Source organism: Oncorhynchus gorbuscha, linkage group LG23 (assembly GCF_021184085.1).
Source record: "Oncorhynchus gorbuscha isolate QuinsamMale2020 ecotype Even-year linkage group LG23, OgorEven_v1.0, whole genome shotgun sequence".
Lineage (NCBI taxonomy): Eukaryota > Metazoa > Chordata > Actinopteri > Salmoniformes > Salmonidae > Oncorhynchus > Oncorhynchus gorbuscha.
The window spans coordinates 61,276,747-61,295,673 of record NC_060195.1 but is presented as its reverse complement, the minus strand read 5'-3'; positions in this window follow the sequence as shown (position 1 = coordinate 61,295,673).

Here is an 18,927-nt window from a genome sequence, read left to right as displayed (position 1 = left end):
TGTACACCATATTGTATTTAAATGGTGAATGGAAATTCTACTGTAATGTCTCTCTCTCTCTCTGTTTCTGTCTCTCTCTATATACAGTTGAAGTTGGAAATTTACATACACTTAGGTTGGAGTCATTAAAACTCATTTTTCAACCACTCCACAAATGTATTGTTAACAAACTATAGTTTTGGCAAGTCGGTTAGGACATCTACTTAGTGCATGACACAAGTAATTTCTCCATGTAACGGCGTTCTTCGTTTGTGGAAAGAGAGTCGGACCGAAATGCAGCGTGGTGGTTACTCATGACTTTAATGGAAAAAGTGACACATGAAATAACTATACAAAATACAAAACAACAAACGGAACGTGAAACCTAATTACAGCCTATCTGGTGAAACTACACAGAGACAAGAACAATCACCCACGAAATACAAAGCGAAACTCAGGCTACCTAAATACGGTTCCCAATCAGAGACAACGAGAATCACCTGACTCTGATAGAGATCCGCCTCAGGCAGCCAAGCCTATACAACACCCCTAATCAGCCGTGATCCCAAATACTACAAACCCCAATACGAAAATACAATAACATAAACCCATGTCACACCCTGGCCTGACCAAATATATAACGAAAACACAAAATACAATGACCAAGGCATGACACTCCAACAATTGTTTACAGACAGATTATTTAATTATAATTCACTGTATCACAATTCCAGTGGGTCAGAAGTTTACATACACTAAGTTGACTGTGCCTTTAAACAGCTTGGAAAATTCCAGAAAATTATGACTTTAGAAGCTTCTGATAGGCTAATTGACATAATTTGAGTCAATTGGAGGTGTACCTGTGGATGTATTTCAATGCCTACCTTCAAACTCAGTGCTTCTTTGCTTGACATCATGGGAAAATCAAAGAAATCAGCCAAGACCTCAGAAAAAAAACAAGTCTGGTTCATCCATGGGAGCAATTTTCAAACGCCTGAAGGTACAACGTTCATCTGTACAAACAATAGTACGCAAGTATAAACACCATGTGACCACGCAGCCGTCATACCGCTGAGGAAGGAGACGCGCTCTGTCTCCTAGAGATGAACGTACTTTGGTGTGAAAAGTGCAAATCAATCCCAGAACAACAGCAAAGGATCTTGTGAAGATGCTGGAGGAAACAGGTACAAAAGTATCTATATCCACAGTCAAACGAGTCCTATTTTGACATAACCTGAATGCCTCAGCAAGGAGGAAGCCACTGCTCCAAAACCGCCATAAAAAAAGCCTGACTACGGTTTGCAACTGCACATGGGGACAAATATTGTACTTTTTGGAGAAATGAAAAAAAATAGAACTGTTTGGCCATAATGACCATCGTTATGTTTGGAGGAGAAAGGGGGAGGCTTGCAAGCCGAAGAACACCATTCCAACCGTGAAGCACGGGGGTGGCAGCATCATGTTGTGGGTCCTTTGCTGCAGGAGGGACTGTGCACTTCACAAAATAGATGGCATCGTGAGGTAGGGAAATTATGTGGATATATTGAAGCAACATCTCAAGACATCAGTCAGGAAGTTAATGCTTGGTCGCAAATGGGTCTTTCAAATGGACAATGACCCCAAGCATACTTCCAAAGTTGTGGCAAAATGGCTCAAGGACAACAAAGTCAAAGTATTGGAGTGGCCATCATAAATCCCTGACCTCAATCCTATAGAAAATTTGTGGGCAGAACTAAAAAAGCATGTGTGAGTAAGGAGGTCTACAAACCTGACTCACTTACACCAGCTCTGTCAGGAGGTCTACAAACCTGACTCAGTTACACCAGCTCTGTCAGGAGGAATGGGCCAAAATTCACCCAACTTATTGTGGGAAAATTGTGGAAGGCTACCTGAAACGTTTGGCCCAAGTTAAACAATTTAAAGGCAATGCTACCAAATACTAATTGAGTGTATGTAAACTTCTGACCCACTGGGAATGTGATGAAAGAAATAAAAGCTGAAATAAATCATTCTCTCTACTATTATTCTGACATTTCACATTCTTAAAATAAAGTGGTGATCCTGACTGACATAAGACACAGAATTTTGACTTTGATTAAACGTCAGGAATTGCGAAAAATTTAGTTTAAATGTATTTGACTAAGGTGTATGTAAACTTCCGACTTCAACTGTATATCTCTATCTCTTTGTCTCTCTCTCTTCTTTCTTCCTCCCTCTCCACAATGACCACAGTAGGTCCACACTATAAAGTAGAAATGATTGAGTTATTATTTATAAAGACAACCTGTCATTTACATGGACAGGAACCAGAATGTCTTATTATGTAGAACATGAAGGTTATAGATCAGGAAACCAACGTTACACAATGATCTATTTTTCTGGTGACTGAAGCTATGGGGATTCAATCCAATTGTTCATTTGGACAACGCATCATTTAAAGGTTATATAAGTGGCACAGCGGTCTGAGGCACTGCTTCTCAGTGCTAGAGGCATCACTACAGACACCCTGGTTCGAATCCAGGCTGTATCACAACTGGCAGTGATTGGGAGTCCCATAGGGAGGCACACAACTGACCCAGCGTCGTCCGGGTTTGGCCGGTGTAGGCCGTCACTGTAAATAAGAATTTGTTCATAACTGATTTGCCTCGTTAAAAAAGGTCAAATAAAAAATGTAATAAACCAACTTATTCCTACTCAACCCCATAGGAATAGATTACAATAAGAGTAGTCCTGTGTGAATACAGTAGCTCTCCCAGGTCAGGTAGAAGACCTATTTCAGAGGGGGCTATTTTTCAAGCACTGCTCTGGTGCATTACAACAAACAGTGGATCACAGTTTGGGTCACAGAGAACAAGGTGTTCATTTGTCACGGAGACAGGGGTCCTATACAAATCGTTCATTATAATAGGGTCATTTTCCGTCTCGGGGCGTGCTGAGTCTTCCCAAGAAATCGTCCCTATTTCTATTCCCTAATCATCTTGTTTCCCACACCTGTTCCCGATCCTTTTCCCTGATTAGAGTCCCTAAGAAAGATGCATGGGAGGTAGTCTGGCCTACACGTGGCTCACACACACACACACACACACACACACACACACACACACACACACACACACACACACACACACACACACACACACACACACACACACACACACACACACACACACACACACACACACACACACACACACACACACACATATATGAAGTGGGTGGTTAATAATAAGACCATAATAAAGATGCATGGGACCAAACTGTGTGCTAATTAAAACAAGGGTCTATGTGTGACCCTACATGGAGGGAGTGTGTGTGCTGATTAAAACAAGGGTCTATGTGTGACCCTACATGGAGGGAGTGTGTGTGCTGATTAAAACAAGGGTCTATGTGTAACCCTACATGGAGGGAGTGTGTGTGCTGATTAAAACAAGGGTCTATGTGTGATCCTACATGGAGGGAGTGTGTGTGCTGATTAAAACAAGGGTCTATGTGTGACCCTACATGGAGGGAGTGTGTGTGCTGATTAAAACAAGGGTCTATGTGTGACCCTACATGGAGGGAGTGTGTGTGCTGATTAAAACAAGGGTCTATGTGTGACCCTACATGGAGGGAGTGTGTGTGCTGATTAAAACAAGGGTCTATGTGTGATCCTACATGGAGGGAGTGTGTGTGCTGATTAAAACAAGGGTCTGATTAAAACAAGGGTCTATGTGTGATCCTACATGGAGGGAGTGTGTGTGCTGATTAAAACAAGGGTCTATGTGTGATCCTACATGGAGGGAGTGTGTGTGCTGATTAAAACAAGGGTCTATGTGTGATCCTACATGGAGGGAGTGTGTGTGCTGATTAAAACAAGGGTCTATGTGTGATCCTACATGGAGGGAGTGTGTGTGCTGATTAAAACAAGGGTCTAGGTGATCCTACATGGAGGGAGTGTGTGTGCTGATTAAAACAAGGGTCTATGTGTGATCCTACATGGAGGGAGTGTGTGTGCTGATTAAAACAAGGGTCTATGTGTGATCCTACATGGAGGGAGTGTGTGTGCTGATTAAAACAAGGGTCTATGTGTGATCCTACTTGAAGGGAGTGTGTGTGCCTGTCGCTTGCATTTCAGGCCTTTATCACAACTGTTTTCATACATGATAAAATGTTCAACCATTACGCCACCTCACTTGTTATTTTCAATCAGACTGAGCCCCTGGTGGTGAGATGGGAGCAGTTTGGCTGGATTCATGTAGGCGTCATCATCCTCTGTGATGTTGTCACTTCGCAGGGCTGCACTTCTGTTTTTCACACACACACACACACACACACACACACACACACACACACACACACACACACACACACACACACACACACACACACACACACACACACACACACACACACACACACACACACACACACACACACACACACACACACACACACTCTGTCACTTTGCAGGGCTTAGCTTCTGTTTGTGCCTTCTGTCATGCAGGCTGTCCTGGAATTCTGCTGTTGCCATGGCAAACCTACTCTGATAGTATGGCCATTCCACTGTTCTGTGGAAGATCCTCACGTACTGCATCTTATGGCCGCTGTGGAGCGCAGGTTCAGTACACACACACAAACATGATCAGACACAGAGAATGCATGGAGAAATGGAGCACGAAAGAGGGATTGGGGAGAGAAAGTGATGGGAAGGGAGAGAGATGGATGGGGTGAGAGCGAAAGAGGGAGGGAGGGGGGGATGGAGAGAGGGGCAGAAGGGGGAGTGGTGATGGAGGAGGGAGGACAAAAGGAGAGGGATTAGGAAGAGATCTTGGTGATTTGCAGTGTTTCTGCTGCCCGCGTGGGGAGGAGAGTTGACTGAGAGAGAGAGGAGAAAGAGAGGAGAAAAGGTAGAGGAGAGGTAGAGAAGAAAGGACGTGAGCAGAAAACAGGAGAGGATAAGAAGATTAATGGGGAGGCGAGAAAGAGAAAGAGAGACAGAGGATAGGAAGGAGAGATATATGTTGGAGGAAGATGAAGGAGAGAGAGAGGTCGAGGAAAGAGGGGAAATAGAGGATAAATAGTTTGTGGTGACGCATGCATGCAAGAATGCTTTAGATAAAGACCGAAACATCAAACTGTCCTCCTTTATATTTACAATTGTATTCTGTCAATTCAACTTTATTTATTGTTTTGTTTAATGTTTTATTCCCTTCTGCAACGAACAGCCAACTCATTCTAAATCATATCTACAGTCGTTAAGCCAGCGTTAAAGAGATGCAAGGCGCTTTTGGTCCATTTTCATCATTAAAACCAGTGTTTTGGGAACTGCTCCAAAACAGATTTTTTTCCCCCTTTGTCACAGACTCCAAATACCACGTTTGAAACAGAAAACAGCTTCAGAAATCAGCACACAATGACTTCCTTTTGACAAGACCAGCACATCACTCCACAGATTATGAGATGAACGCGTGAGACTGAAGAAAGAAAGAGAGAGAGGGAAAGAAAGACAGAAAGAAAGAAAGAAAGAGAGGAATTGTCTGAAGATTTCTGTATAGATTAGAATGGTGGCGAGAAGTACAACAGATAGCAGGATAGCAACAGCAAAACCAGACAAGAGTGACAAGTAAATAACAAAACTGCTCTCTTCTCATGTTCAAACACCCCAGTGCTCCAGATGAAGTTCAGCTGCGCTGCAGTTCTTGACACAAACCGGTGCGCTTGGCACCTACTACCGTACCCCGTTCAAAGGCACTTAAATCTTTAGTTTTTTGCCCATTCACCCTCTGAATGGCACACAGACACAATCCATGTCTCAATCCATCTTTAACCTGTCTCCTCCCCTTCCTCTACACTGATTGCAGTGGATTTAACACATGACATCAATAAGGGATCATAGCTTTTAATTGGTCAGTCTAGGTCATGGAAAGAGCAGGTGTTCTCAATATTTTGTACACGCAGTGTGTGTCCCAATCATCTGATTAGAATGTATTTTAATGAAACCTCTGAATACCTCCTTTCTCTGCCTCACAGACCAGGGTTTCTTAATCCTTCTTCCTTTCAATCATTCCCACACTCAGTCCTACATATTACTCTTATAACCCAATCTTATCAGTTCTCTGTGGTCTCCATGCAGTCTCTCAGCCCTTAAAGCACTAGCCTGTTCTCCTCCATAGAGAGAGGGGGGTTCCCAGGCCTTCCATGCCCGGCCGGGCTCACTGCCCTGGGGGCAAAAAACTGCCACTTGACCCGTAGACCTCCAGGCTCCAAGGTCCAGACCTCATTACAGCGACGTCAAAGAACCAACCCCACAACGGACCTCTTTATGGAACTTTTGGGCCTGTCATCAAAGAGAAACAAACTCACTCACTCACACACACACTTCAAAGAGAAACTGTATCAAACAACATTATTATCAAGTGACATCAGAAAGAGAGAGAAACAAAGGAAGGGGGAGGGGCACCATCCCTCAGACATAGTGGTCTTCAACGAGATGAGAGGGGAATACTTGGCTGTATGAAGATAAAGGTGAAATTAAGCCGATTGGTCGATTGTGTGATGAGGGGTCCATTTGAGGGGTCTTAAGATTTGCCTGAGCAGAAAAAGTCACAGAAAGTCTAATTATTCTAAAACTCTCCAGAGCTCTCAGGACTTCAGACACATTGGGAAGAAGAAATAGCCTTCATTAAAAAAGTCTCTCAAGTGTGCTTCGTTTCCCCAGTCAAACTTTGACACAGACTTTATTATGGTATGGCGGTTGAACTCTCTATGACTTACCAGTCAGTGTGCAGAATGCACTATGAATGGTTGCATGTAATGCATAAGGAGCTATAAACTGCTATGAACATTTATAACACATCTAATAATGCAGAAAACAGAGAGAGAGAGAGAGAGAGACAGAGACAGAGAGAGAGAGAGGCAGAGACAGAGAGAGCGAGAGGCAGTTTAGCTGTTAGGTTCCATTACACCATGTTATATAGACTGGATAGTGTCTGAAGTATAAAGGGTCTGAAATCTAGACTGTTCTTACTTTACTTCCCGTATGCTGTGTAAATGTTTCTATATCAGATACCTTAACGGTAACTCACACACACATGCACGCACACACAAACACACGTGCATACACACAACGGCGTACACAGAGACTCAGACCAGAGCCGAGCAGCCTTGGTTTTCATGGTCAAACCACACTCACCTCTGGGCTCAACCACAGCAGTGGTATCTGCTGAAGAGCTCAGTAGATGTTCATCACACACATACACACACACGGTTAAAAACGTTAAACCACTGTGGCGGGGAATCAGGTTACCTTACAAACCATCCCCCGGATCAATGCTGAAGGATTAATTACGGGAGATGAGCAGAGACAATACTAGGGCCAGCGTGTGTGTGTGCGCGCGTGTGTGTAATCTGATGAGGAATTAGATGTTTGACTTCACCCTTGTGAGGCAGGGGACGAGGAAGAGGCAATCTAGTCCCACTAAAGCTTTCAGACGTGAAACGTTACACCCCCCCCCCACACACACACACTACTCCTTCACAAAGAGACGGTGAAAGACGGCCTCTAAAACGTCCTTACATTGACTCCTTTGTCTTTCTACAAGGATGAAATAAACGTCCCTCCCTCCCTCCTTCCTTCCTTCCTTCCTTCCTTCCTCCCTCCTTCCTTCCCTCCCTCCCTCCCTCCCTCCCTCCCTCCCTCCCTCCCTCCCTCCCTCCCTCCCTCCCTCCCTTCTTGCTCTCCTTGTGTTCCTGTCTCTTGTTTTCTGCCCTACTAGGCACATAGATTAGTCTTTGATGAGTGATGAAGAGTAGTCATATCTCTGGTTATTTTGACCATATAAAATGTCAGTTATTTACCTTACGGATAACCTTCAACTTATTCAATTATACAACTTACACTCTCTTGCCTTCAATCTCTCCCTTCCCACCATCTCTTCCGTAAAAATACTAAGCTTATTGCCCTTGACCTGCACAGTGTGACGCTGGCTACTCAACCTGCGCATAAATTACAAGGTATAATCTATTATTAATACAATTAGCATATAATTAGCATATACCCACAGCTCATAATCGAGGTCAGTAATTGGTGCTTAAATCAACACATTGTACCTTAATCATATTTAATTGAACAACGCCACTTAATATGCAATTAAGGCCAATTTTAGCCTTAAAGCATTTCCAAGTAGATATTTCCCCTGGTGTTCATGACTAACTGAGTAAGGAGCATGCTGTGAAACAATGATTGGATATTGTATTGTTAAGCAGAGGAGAAATATTTAGTCCATGGGCCAGCATTCAGTAGTCCTACCTCTCCTGGACAGCATTCAGCAGTCCTACCCCTCCTGGCCAACATTCAGTAGTCCTACCTCTCCTGGACAGCATTCAGTAGTCCTACCCCTCCTGGACAGCATTCAGTAGGCCTACCTCTCCTGGACAGCATTCAGTAGTCCTACCCCTCCTGGTCAACATTCAGTAGTCCTACCTCTCCTGGACAGCATTCAGTAGTCCTACCTCTCCTGGACAGCATTCAGTAGGCCTACCTCTCATGGACAGTATTCAGTAGTCCTACCTCTCCTGGACAGCATTCAGTAGGCCTACCCCTCATGGACAGCATTCAGTAGTCCTACCCCTCCTGGCCAGAATTCAGTAGTCCTACCCCTCCTGGACAGCATTCTCTAGTCCTACCCCTCCTGGACAGCATTCTCTAGTCCTACCCCTCCTGGACAGCATTCAGTAGTCTTACCCCTCCTGGACAGCATTCAGTAGTCCTATCACTCCTGGACAGCATTCAGTAGTCCTACCCCTCCTGGACAGCATTCAGTAGTCCTACCCCTCCTGGACAGCATTCAGTAGTCCTGCCCCTCCTGGACAGCATTCAGTAGTCCTACCCCTCCTGGCCAGCATTCAGTAGTCCTACCCCTCCTGGACAGCATTCTCTAGTCCTACCCCTCCTGGACAGCATTCTCTAGTCCTACCCCTCCTGGACAGCATTCAGTAGTCCTATCCCTCCTGGACAGCATTCAGTAGTCCTACCCCTCCTGGACAGCATTCAGTAGATCTACCCTTCCTGGACAGCATTCAGTAGTCCTGCCCCTTCTGGACAGCATTCAGTAGTCCTACCCCTCCTGTCCAGCATTCAGTAGTCCTACCCCTCCTGGACAGCATTCTCTAGTCCTTCCCCTCCTGGACAGCATTCAGTAGTCCTATCCCTCCTGGACAGCATTCAGTAGTCCTACCCCTCCTGGACAGCATTCAGTAGACCTACCCTTCCTGGACAGCATTCAGTAGGCCTACCCCTCCTGGACAGCATTCAGTATGCCTACCCCTCCTCACCAGCATTCAGTAGGTCTACCCCTCCTGGACAGCATTCAGTAGTCCTACCCCTCCTGGACAGCATTCAGTAGTCCTGCCCCTCCTGGACAGCATTCAGTAGTCCTACCCCTCCTGGTCAGCATTCAGTAGTCCTACCCCTCCTGGACAGCATTCTCTAGTCCTTCCCCTCCTGGACAGCATTCAGTAGTCCTATCCCTCCTGGACAGCATTCAGTAGTCCTACCCCTCCTGGACAGCATTCAGTAGACCTACCCTTCCTGGACAGCATTCAGTAGTCCTATCCCTCCTGGACAGCATTCAGTAGTCCTACCCCTCCTGGACAGCATTCAGTAGTCCTACCTAGGACAGCATTCAGTAGACCTACAGTAGGCCTTCCTGGACAGCATTCTTCCTGGACAGCATTCAGTAGGCCTACCCCTCCTGGACAGCATTCAGTATGCCTACCCCTCCTCACCAGCATTCAGTAGGTCTACCCCTCCTGGACAGCATTCAGTAGTCCTACCCCTCCTGGACAGCATTCAGTAGTCCTGCCCCTCCTGGACAGCATTCAGTAGTCCTACCCCTCCTGGTCAGCATTCAGTAGGCCTACCACTCCTGGACAGCATTCAGTAGTCCTACCCCTCCTGGCCAGCATTCAGTAGGTCTACCCCTCCTGGACAGCATTCAGTAGGCCTACCCCTCCTGGCCAGCAGGAGATGCTGTTTTAGTGTCTCACCTGGATAAGGCTCCACCTTGTTCTCTAAGACAAGGTTCTCCAACCATGTTCCTGGAGAGCTACCCTTGTGGGTTTTCGCTCCAACTCCAGTTGTAACTAACCTGATTCAGCTTATCTACCAGCTAATTATTAGAATCAGGTGTGCTAGATTAGGGTTGGAGTGAAAACCTACAGGATGGTTGCTCTCCAGGAACAGGGTTGGAGAGTCCTGCTCTAAGGGGAATCTTTGCTTACACCTATCTAATCATATCAGAGGGAGTAGTAGGAGTTAGGGGTTAGGGACAAGGGGTTGGTTTGGGATTGGACACACCTCTCTCTCCTGCCCTCTGACATACCCTCCATCACTAATGATAACAAACCTTGGGTCTGCACAGACTGGAGGGTATGTTGGTTTGGAAAATCTGCTTTGTTAGCAATGTGTGTATGTGTGTTTGTGATGTGATCCATTGTGTAAACAGGACTATTGGGTGGGTGGGGGTGTGCGGGTCAACAATGTGCTGAGTGCATGAGAACGGCAAGATAAGGAGAGTGTGTTTGTGGAATAGACAATAGCTGTGTGGAACCAGATAAGCATAGGGTGGAAAGGATTGTGTGTGTGTGTGTGTGTGTGTGTGTGTGTGTGTGTGTGTGTGTGTGTGTGTGTGTGTGTGTGTGTGTGTGTGTGTGTGTGTGTGTGTGTGTGTGTGTGTGTGTGTGTGTGTGTGTGTGTGTGTGTGTGTGTGTGTGTGTGTGTGTGTGTGTGTGTGTGTGTGTGTGTGTGTGCGCGTGTGCGCGTGTGTGCGTGTGTGCGTGTGTGTGTGTGTACAAGCGTAGGGCTAATAGGTGTAGACAGGGGAAGTTATAGATATAAAAACAACCAGATGATGTATCTCTTACCAGCTCTCCTCCTCTCTCCCTTGCTTTCTCTCTTTCCCCATTTTCCTTCTCTCTCTCCAGTCCACTGGAGAAGTAGACAACATGTGAAGTATAACAAGTCCATTTCCAAACTGCACAGTTAATTAAGGGTAGCTGAAATCACAGTGTCAAAAAATGAGGGTTACATTGACTCTACTGGGAGTGTAACACTCGGGAAAGTGATACGCTCCCTGGAGTTAGTGTTGCTAACTGGAGTTCATTAGGACAGAGTACTTTTAACTCCATTAAGAGTAACCAGAGACAGGGAGTTAAATCTACTGTGTGTAGTTATGCACAGATGTGGGATGGGCCTCATTCTCATATTTTCCAGGATGCTCTGCTACAGGTAGATTTTTCAGTGTTTTTGCTTGTACATTGATTGTTTTTGATCTTATGCTAAACAAAGATAAGAAACATTTTTATAAACATATCCAATGTGTATGTGGTTGGATTCATAGCAACAGTTAGTGAGATAGTTGTTCCAGTTTACAATGGTATTCTGACAGGTATTTTAAATGCAAGTTGTGAGTGATGTAAAAGCGCAGGATATCCTCCTGCATGCTGGCTATTAACAGAGATTGGATATCACATTGCAAATTACCATAATGTGACACATTAATAAATATTCAAGTAATGCTTTACACCCTTAGAATACAAAGGAAGTAAACTGAAAGAGAAATGTAATGCACGTTGATTAAAAACAACAACAAAAATGACAATTGAAGTTAAACTCTGAGAGGATATTTACTCCATTTAGTGTCATTTTAATTCCAAAAATAACACCATGACCAGAATAGTTTTAACACAAAATGGGGGTGGGACCATATAAACCCCAAATTAGTGTTACAATTAGGTATTTCTGCTCCTCTCACTTGTTCTCTCACTTGTTCTCTGTCACGCCCTGACCATAGAAATCCTTTATTTTCTATGGTAGAGTAGGTCAAGGCGTGACTAGGGTTTAGTCTAGTTTATTATTTCTATGTGGGGTTTGTCACACCCTGACCATAGAGAGCTTTTTATTCTCTATGTTGTTTAGGTCGGGGTGTGACTAGGGTGGGTTATCTAGGGTGATTTATACATCTATGTTGGCCTGATATGGTTCCCAATCAGAGGTAGCTGTTTATCGTTGTCATGTTGATCATATTTAGGCAGCCATTTCCCCTTTGTGCTTTGTGGGATCTTGTCTATGGATAGTTGCCTGTTAGCACTATTGTTAGCTTCACGTTTCGTTTTGAGATGTATTGTTTTGGATTTGCTGCGAGTTTCACTTAGAAATGACAAGATGTGGAACATCTCCGTTTCAGTAGTCTGGGTTACATTCTGTTCTCATCCATCTGTGGCACAGACGGTGAACGCCAATAAACGCAGGATTAAGTTGACACCCATTAAAGTTGACTCCTTGCTTATTTTCTCCCAGGTCGTCAATCCCTGTCTGTGCTCCCCATCTTCGTCGCGTCCATCCTGTCTTCCTGTCTCCTGTGTTATGATCTTCCCTCCCCCCTCCCGTCCTTGTCGCGCACCTATTTACAAGGTACATAAGATCATGACATGCGTTTCACCAATACTTAGTCTTGGGGGGTTACGGTCCTGAGGAGAGGAGTTGGGTTGACCAGATCACGCTGCGCTTTGGTCCACTTATTATCACGAACGTGACAGAGTTCGAGGTTTGATTTTCGAGGTTTGTGATTGTGTATGATTCCCAATTAGAGGCAGCTGGTAATCGTTGTCTCTAATTGGGGATCATACTTAAGTAGCATTTTTTCCACCTGTGGGTTATGGGATATTGTTTATGTTTAGTTGCCTGTTCGCACTGCATTGTCGTCACGGTTCGTTTATTCTTTATTTGTTTTGTATTTGCTTAAGTTTCACTTTATTCATTAAAAGTATGTGGAACTCAAAGCACGCTGCGCCTTGGTCCGACCATCATTATTACGAACATCATGACAGAATATCACACCAGGACCAAGCAGCGTGCTACAATGGGGAAAATAAGTTGGACCTGGGAGGAAATAATGGAAGGACAGGAGATCCTTCCTTGGCAGGAGTCACAGCAGACGGAAGGAGATAATGGAGAACAGATACGACGCCAGGGTTCACGGCCACGACGCAAGCCCAAGAAGCAGCCTCAAAAACTTTTTTTGGGGAGGCACACGGAGTGGTCGGCGACGCTGAGGGGTGAATCAGAGACCGAGGAGGAATATTGGGACAGTTTGAGCGAGGAGTGGGCGGCGAAAGTTGAGGGGAATGAACCAGAGACTGTCAGTGAGTTGAGGGAGAATGTGGAGGAGAGAAACATGAGAGTTATTGAATTGGTGGAGGATGCACGACATTTGTCCAAAGGACCGTGTTATCGATTTAAAGCCACCTGAGTCAGCTCTCCGTACTCATCCTGAGAAGTGTGTTAAAGTTCCGGTACAATGTATACGCACCCGGTATACGCACCCGGTCTCCAGTACGCCTTCCCAGCCCAGTACGTCCTGTGCCAACTCCCCGTACTCAACGTGGGGAGCGTGTGACCGGTCAGACACCATGTTTTGCGGTGATACGCACTGTGTCTCCAGTGCGCATCCACAGCGTTCTGTGCCAGCTCCCCGCACTTGCCGTGCGAAAGTGGGCATCCGTCCAGGACGGGTCAGCATGCCTGGTCTCCAGTGCGCCTCGTCAGTCCAGGATATCCTGTGCCGGCTCTACGCACTATGTCCCCAGTGCACCTTCACAGCCCAGTGCGTCCTGTGCCAGCTCCTCGCACTTGCCATGCGAAGATGGTCATTTGTCCAGGACGCGTTGTGCCAGCCCTACGCTCCAGACCTCCAGTGCGCCTTACGCACTGTGTCCCCAGCGTTCCTCCACAGCCCGGTACGTCCTGTGCCTGCTCCCCGCACTAGCCCTGAAGTGCGTGTCACCGTTCCGGTGCCACCTGTACCGGCCCCACGCATCAGACCTCCAGTGCGCCTCCCCAGTCCAGTGCGTCCTGTGCCTGCTCCTCGCACTCACCCTGAGGTGCGTGTCACCAGTCCGGTGCCACCTGTACCGGCCCCACGCATCAGAACTCCAGTGCGCCTCCCCAGTCCAGTGCATCCTGTGCCTGCTCCTCGCACTCACCCTGAGGTGCGTGTCACCAGTCCGGTGCCACCTGTGCCGGCCCCACACATTAGGCTTCCTGCGACGATCCTCAGTCCAGATCTTCCGGCGGTAGTTCCCAGTCCAGAGCTTCCGGCGACGGTTCCCAGTTCAGAGCTTCAGGCGACGGTTCCCAGTCTAGAGCTTCAGGCGATAGTTCCCAGTCTAGAGCTTCCGGCGACGGTTCCGAGTTCAGAGCTTCAGGCGATGGTTCCCAGTCTAGAGCTTCCGGCGACAGTTCCCAGTTCAGAGTTTCCGGCAACGTTTCACAGTCCAGAACCTTCAACGACGGTCCACAGTCCAGAACCTCCAACGACGGTCCACAGTCTGAAACACCCAACGACGTTCCATGGTCCGGAACCTCCTGAGACGGTCTACGGTCCGGAACCTCCTGAGACGATTCACGGTCCGGAACCTCCTGAGACGGTTCACGGTCCGGAACCTCCTGAGACGGCCCATCTCTCTCTCCCTCACTCCATCTCTCTCCCCCTCACTCCATCTCTCTCTCCCTCACTCCATCTCTCTCTCCCTCACTCCATCTCTCTCCCTTACTCCATCTCTCTCCCTCACTCCATCTCTCTCCCTTATTCCATCTCTCTCTCCCTCACTCCATCTCTCTCCCTTATTCCATCTCTCTCTCCCTCACTCCATCTCTCCCTCCCTCACTCCATCTCTCTCCCCCTCATTCCATCTCTCCCTCACTCCATCTCTCTCTCCCTCACTCCATCTCTCTCTCCCTCACTCCATCTCTCTCCCTCACTCCATCTCTCTCCCTCACTCCATCTCTCTCCCTTATTCCATCTCTCTCTCCCTCACTCCATCTCTCTCTCCCTCACTCCATCTCTCTCCCCCTCATTCCATCTCTCTCTCCCTCACTCCATCTCTCTCCCTCACTCCATCTCTCTCCCTCACTCCATCTCTCTCTCCCTCACTCCATCTCTCTCCCTTATTCCATCTCTCTCTCCCTCACTCCATCTCTCTCCCTTATTCCATCTCTCTCTCCCTCACTCCATCTCTCCCTCCCTCACTCCATCTCTCTCCCCCTCATTCCATCTCTCTCTCCCTCACTCCATCTCTCTCTCCCTCACTCCATCTCTCTCTCCCTCACTCCATCTCTCTCCCTCACTCCATCTCTCTCCCTCACTCCATCTCTCTCCCTTATTCCATCTCTCTCTCCCTCACTCCATCTCTCTCTCCCTCACTCCATCTCTCTCCACCTCATTCCATCTCTCTCTCCCTCACTCCATCTCTCTCCCTCACTCCATCTCTCTCCCTCACTCCATCTCTCTCTCCCTCACTCCATCTCTCTCCCTTATTCCATCTCTCTCTCCCTCACTCCATCTCTCTCTCCCTCACTCCATCTCTCTCCCTCACTCCATCTCTCTCCCTCACTCCATCTCTCTCTCCCTCACTCCATCTCTCTCCCTCACTCCATCTCTCTCCTTCACTCCATCTCTCTCCCTCACTCCATCTCTCTCCCTCACTCCATCTCTCTCTCCCTCACTCCATCTCTCTCTCCCTCACTCCATCTCTCTCCCCCTCATTCCATCTCTCTCTCCCTCACTCCATCTCTCTCCCTCATTCCATCTCTCCATCTCTCTCCCTCACTCCATCTCTCTCTCCCTCACTCCATCTCTCTCCCTTATTCCATCTCTCTCTCCCTCACTCCATCTCTCTCTCCCTCACTCCATCTCTCTCCCTCACTCCATCTCTCTCCCTCACTCCATCTCTCTCCCTCACTCCATCTCTCTCCCTCACTCCATCTCTCTCCCTCACTCCATCTCTCTCCCTCACTCCATCTCTCTCTGAGTTTATTTGTTTGTTACTGATTTTCTATGGAACGAGAGAGGAGAGTCTTGGAGCTACCGCACACACACACTCATATACACATATGTATACACACACACACACACACACACACACACACACACACACACACACACACACACACACACACACACACACACACACACACACACACACACACACACACACACACACACACACACGCACACACACACACGCGCACACACACACACACACTGGTCTCAGTTATTACCAGATATAAGAGCTCCACCACATTCTCATAAAAACAATACTCTACACATAAATTATCTAACAATATTACAGAAGTGTAATATTTCCACTAGTGCCAAAATACATTAACTGAAGGGTTAGTTTCCCCACAAGGCTTAAACACACACACACACACACACACACACACACACACACACACACACACACACACACACACACACACACACACACACACACACACACACACACACACACACACACACACACACACACACACACACACACACACACACACAGGGCTATGGCCTTATTCAAGGAACAGAACTACAATGTCATCATACACAAAGTAGATGGTTTTATCTCCAGCATGCTCCTCACAAGCAGATCATTGCTAATATCTTCACAGCGAGTGAGAATGTATTCCCCTGAGAGAGAGAGAGATAGAGAGAAAAAGAAAGAGAGAGGGGGCTCTATGTATATATACAAATAGATGGGAAAGCTTAACGATGGTAACTAGGAAGTTACAACCTGGTGAGGACACTGACAGAGATAGAGAAAGGCAGAGAACAAAATAGAAGGCACAGAAAGGAACAGAGTGAAAGAAAGTAAGAGGATAGTTGATGTGTGTGTGTGTGTTAACCATCGCTCCAGGCGATCCTTTATGAAGACTTCTTGTTCAAAGAAACGTGGGTCTTGAGTCAACGCTTTTACTCTTTCTCACACACACAAACACGAGTCAACTAGCTCAAGGGTGAAATTACCATTCTCAGAGGCTCTGCTCTTACTGATTCTGCCATTGTGCTTGGTCTTTAGGATCACACACCCTCACTTACCAATATAAACACACACATACTGGTCTCTGCAGCGTGTGTGTTGCAGATCCCTATCTGCACCATTGTGTGTTTTGTTCATTGTTCCATTGTGTGTATTTCTGCGTTTCAACTAATCAAGGTGTGTATTATTGTTCCATACAGGTGTGTGTTTTGTGTGGTAGTTTTACAAGTGTGTGTATTTTTCCATGCAGGTGTGTGTGAGTGGTATTTTTGGAGGAGTGTATTATGTCCATAGTGGTGTGTGTGTACCTTGCACCGAGTCCTTTAGCAGAACAACTACCTCATCATGGGGGTACGTGGGTAAACAGGAGGGCAAAATGAGAGATCTAACAAGAGACTGGAGAGATAAAAAGAGACAAAAGCCAGTCAAAGAACAGTGGTGTATTTATCACACACACACACAGGCTTGTACGCTTGCACGCACACACACACATACTGATTGCCCTCCTGTGGAAGGTAAGTCATACTCTGCTCCGAGGCTGTATGATATTAGACAGAGTGACAGAATGACAGACCGGTTTGATAGGAAGAGAGCAGGAACAAGGGATGATGGATGAGGGAGGGATAGAGATGAAGGGATGAGTGGGAGTGAAAGTGAAAGGCCCCCCTTTGTTCCACAAAGCCTCCTCGCTCTCTCCTTCTCTAATGTTGTTTTCTGATCTGCTCCTCTTCAAAGTGTAAAGTCTGTTTTATCAACTTCAAAACTCCTCTCTGTTGCCTTATCTAACATCTAATTTACTGACTGGGTAATATGACATGGAGAGAGAGCCTGTTAGCTCCCTATCTCACTCTCCCTCTCTCCCCCCTCACTCTCCCTCAAACCCCCTTCCTCTCACCCCCCTCTTTCTCTTGCTCTCTTTCTCCCTCCCCTTCTCTCTCTCCCTCCCTCCCTCCCCCTCTCTCTCTCTCCCTCCCCCTCGCTCGCTCTCCCTCCCCTCTCTCTCCCCCTTTTTATCTCACTCTCTCGCCCCCTCTCCTCTGCACTTTAGACAGCAGAGAGAGATTGAGCACCTGTTAGTTTCATGTTTGGTCAAATCAGTATAATTTTCCTTTGATTGGTGGTGAGGATGGAGAGAAGAGGTAGTGGAAGTGAGAGGGAAAGTGAAAAAGAGTGAGAGGGAGAAAAAAAGAGATGGAGATTCACAGGGCACAGATCTGTGTTTGATGTCCGCCTACTAGCATATCTTTGTATTTAAAACTGCGCTGGTAGTATACCCATGATCCACAGCCTCCCCTCTTGCATGCAAAGCAACATCGTTGTGTTATCTATGTGAGAAAGGGGCATGCTAATTTCACTGGCTGTCACATACATAGCACCCACACACATACACATTTTTTACACACACACACACACACACACACACACACACACACACACACACACACACACACACACACACACACACACACACACACACACACACACACACACACACACACACACACACACACATTACTAAAGCCAGTTCAGCTAGCAGTCACACTCTCCACTAATCAGTAGGAATGTTTTCTCAGACAGAGACATTTTTCCACCCAGCACATTACAATGCTGTGTGTGGGTGGGTGTGTATGTGTAAAAATAACGGTTTACATTAAAAAATCACATGGTGTTACATACGTACGCACAGTGAGAAAGAAAGGAAGAAAGAGAGAGAGAGAGACATGGCAACACAATGACATTGACATTTATGGCAATGTTCATTTGCAACTCTTCAGACACACACACAAATACACACACACAGACAGACACACACACAGACAGACACACACACACAGACACACACAGGCATACACACAAACAGACAGACAGACAGACAGACAGACAGACAGACAGACAGACAGACAGACAGACAGACAGACAGACAGACAGACAGACAGACAGACAGACAGACAGACAGACAGACAGACAGACAGACAGACAGACAGACAGACAGACAGACAGACAGACAGACAGACACATTAATCAGAAACATAAGTAGAGGAGAAACAGATCAATATGGAGACAGGATTTTAAAAAGTATGTCACTTTTATTTAACT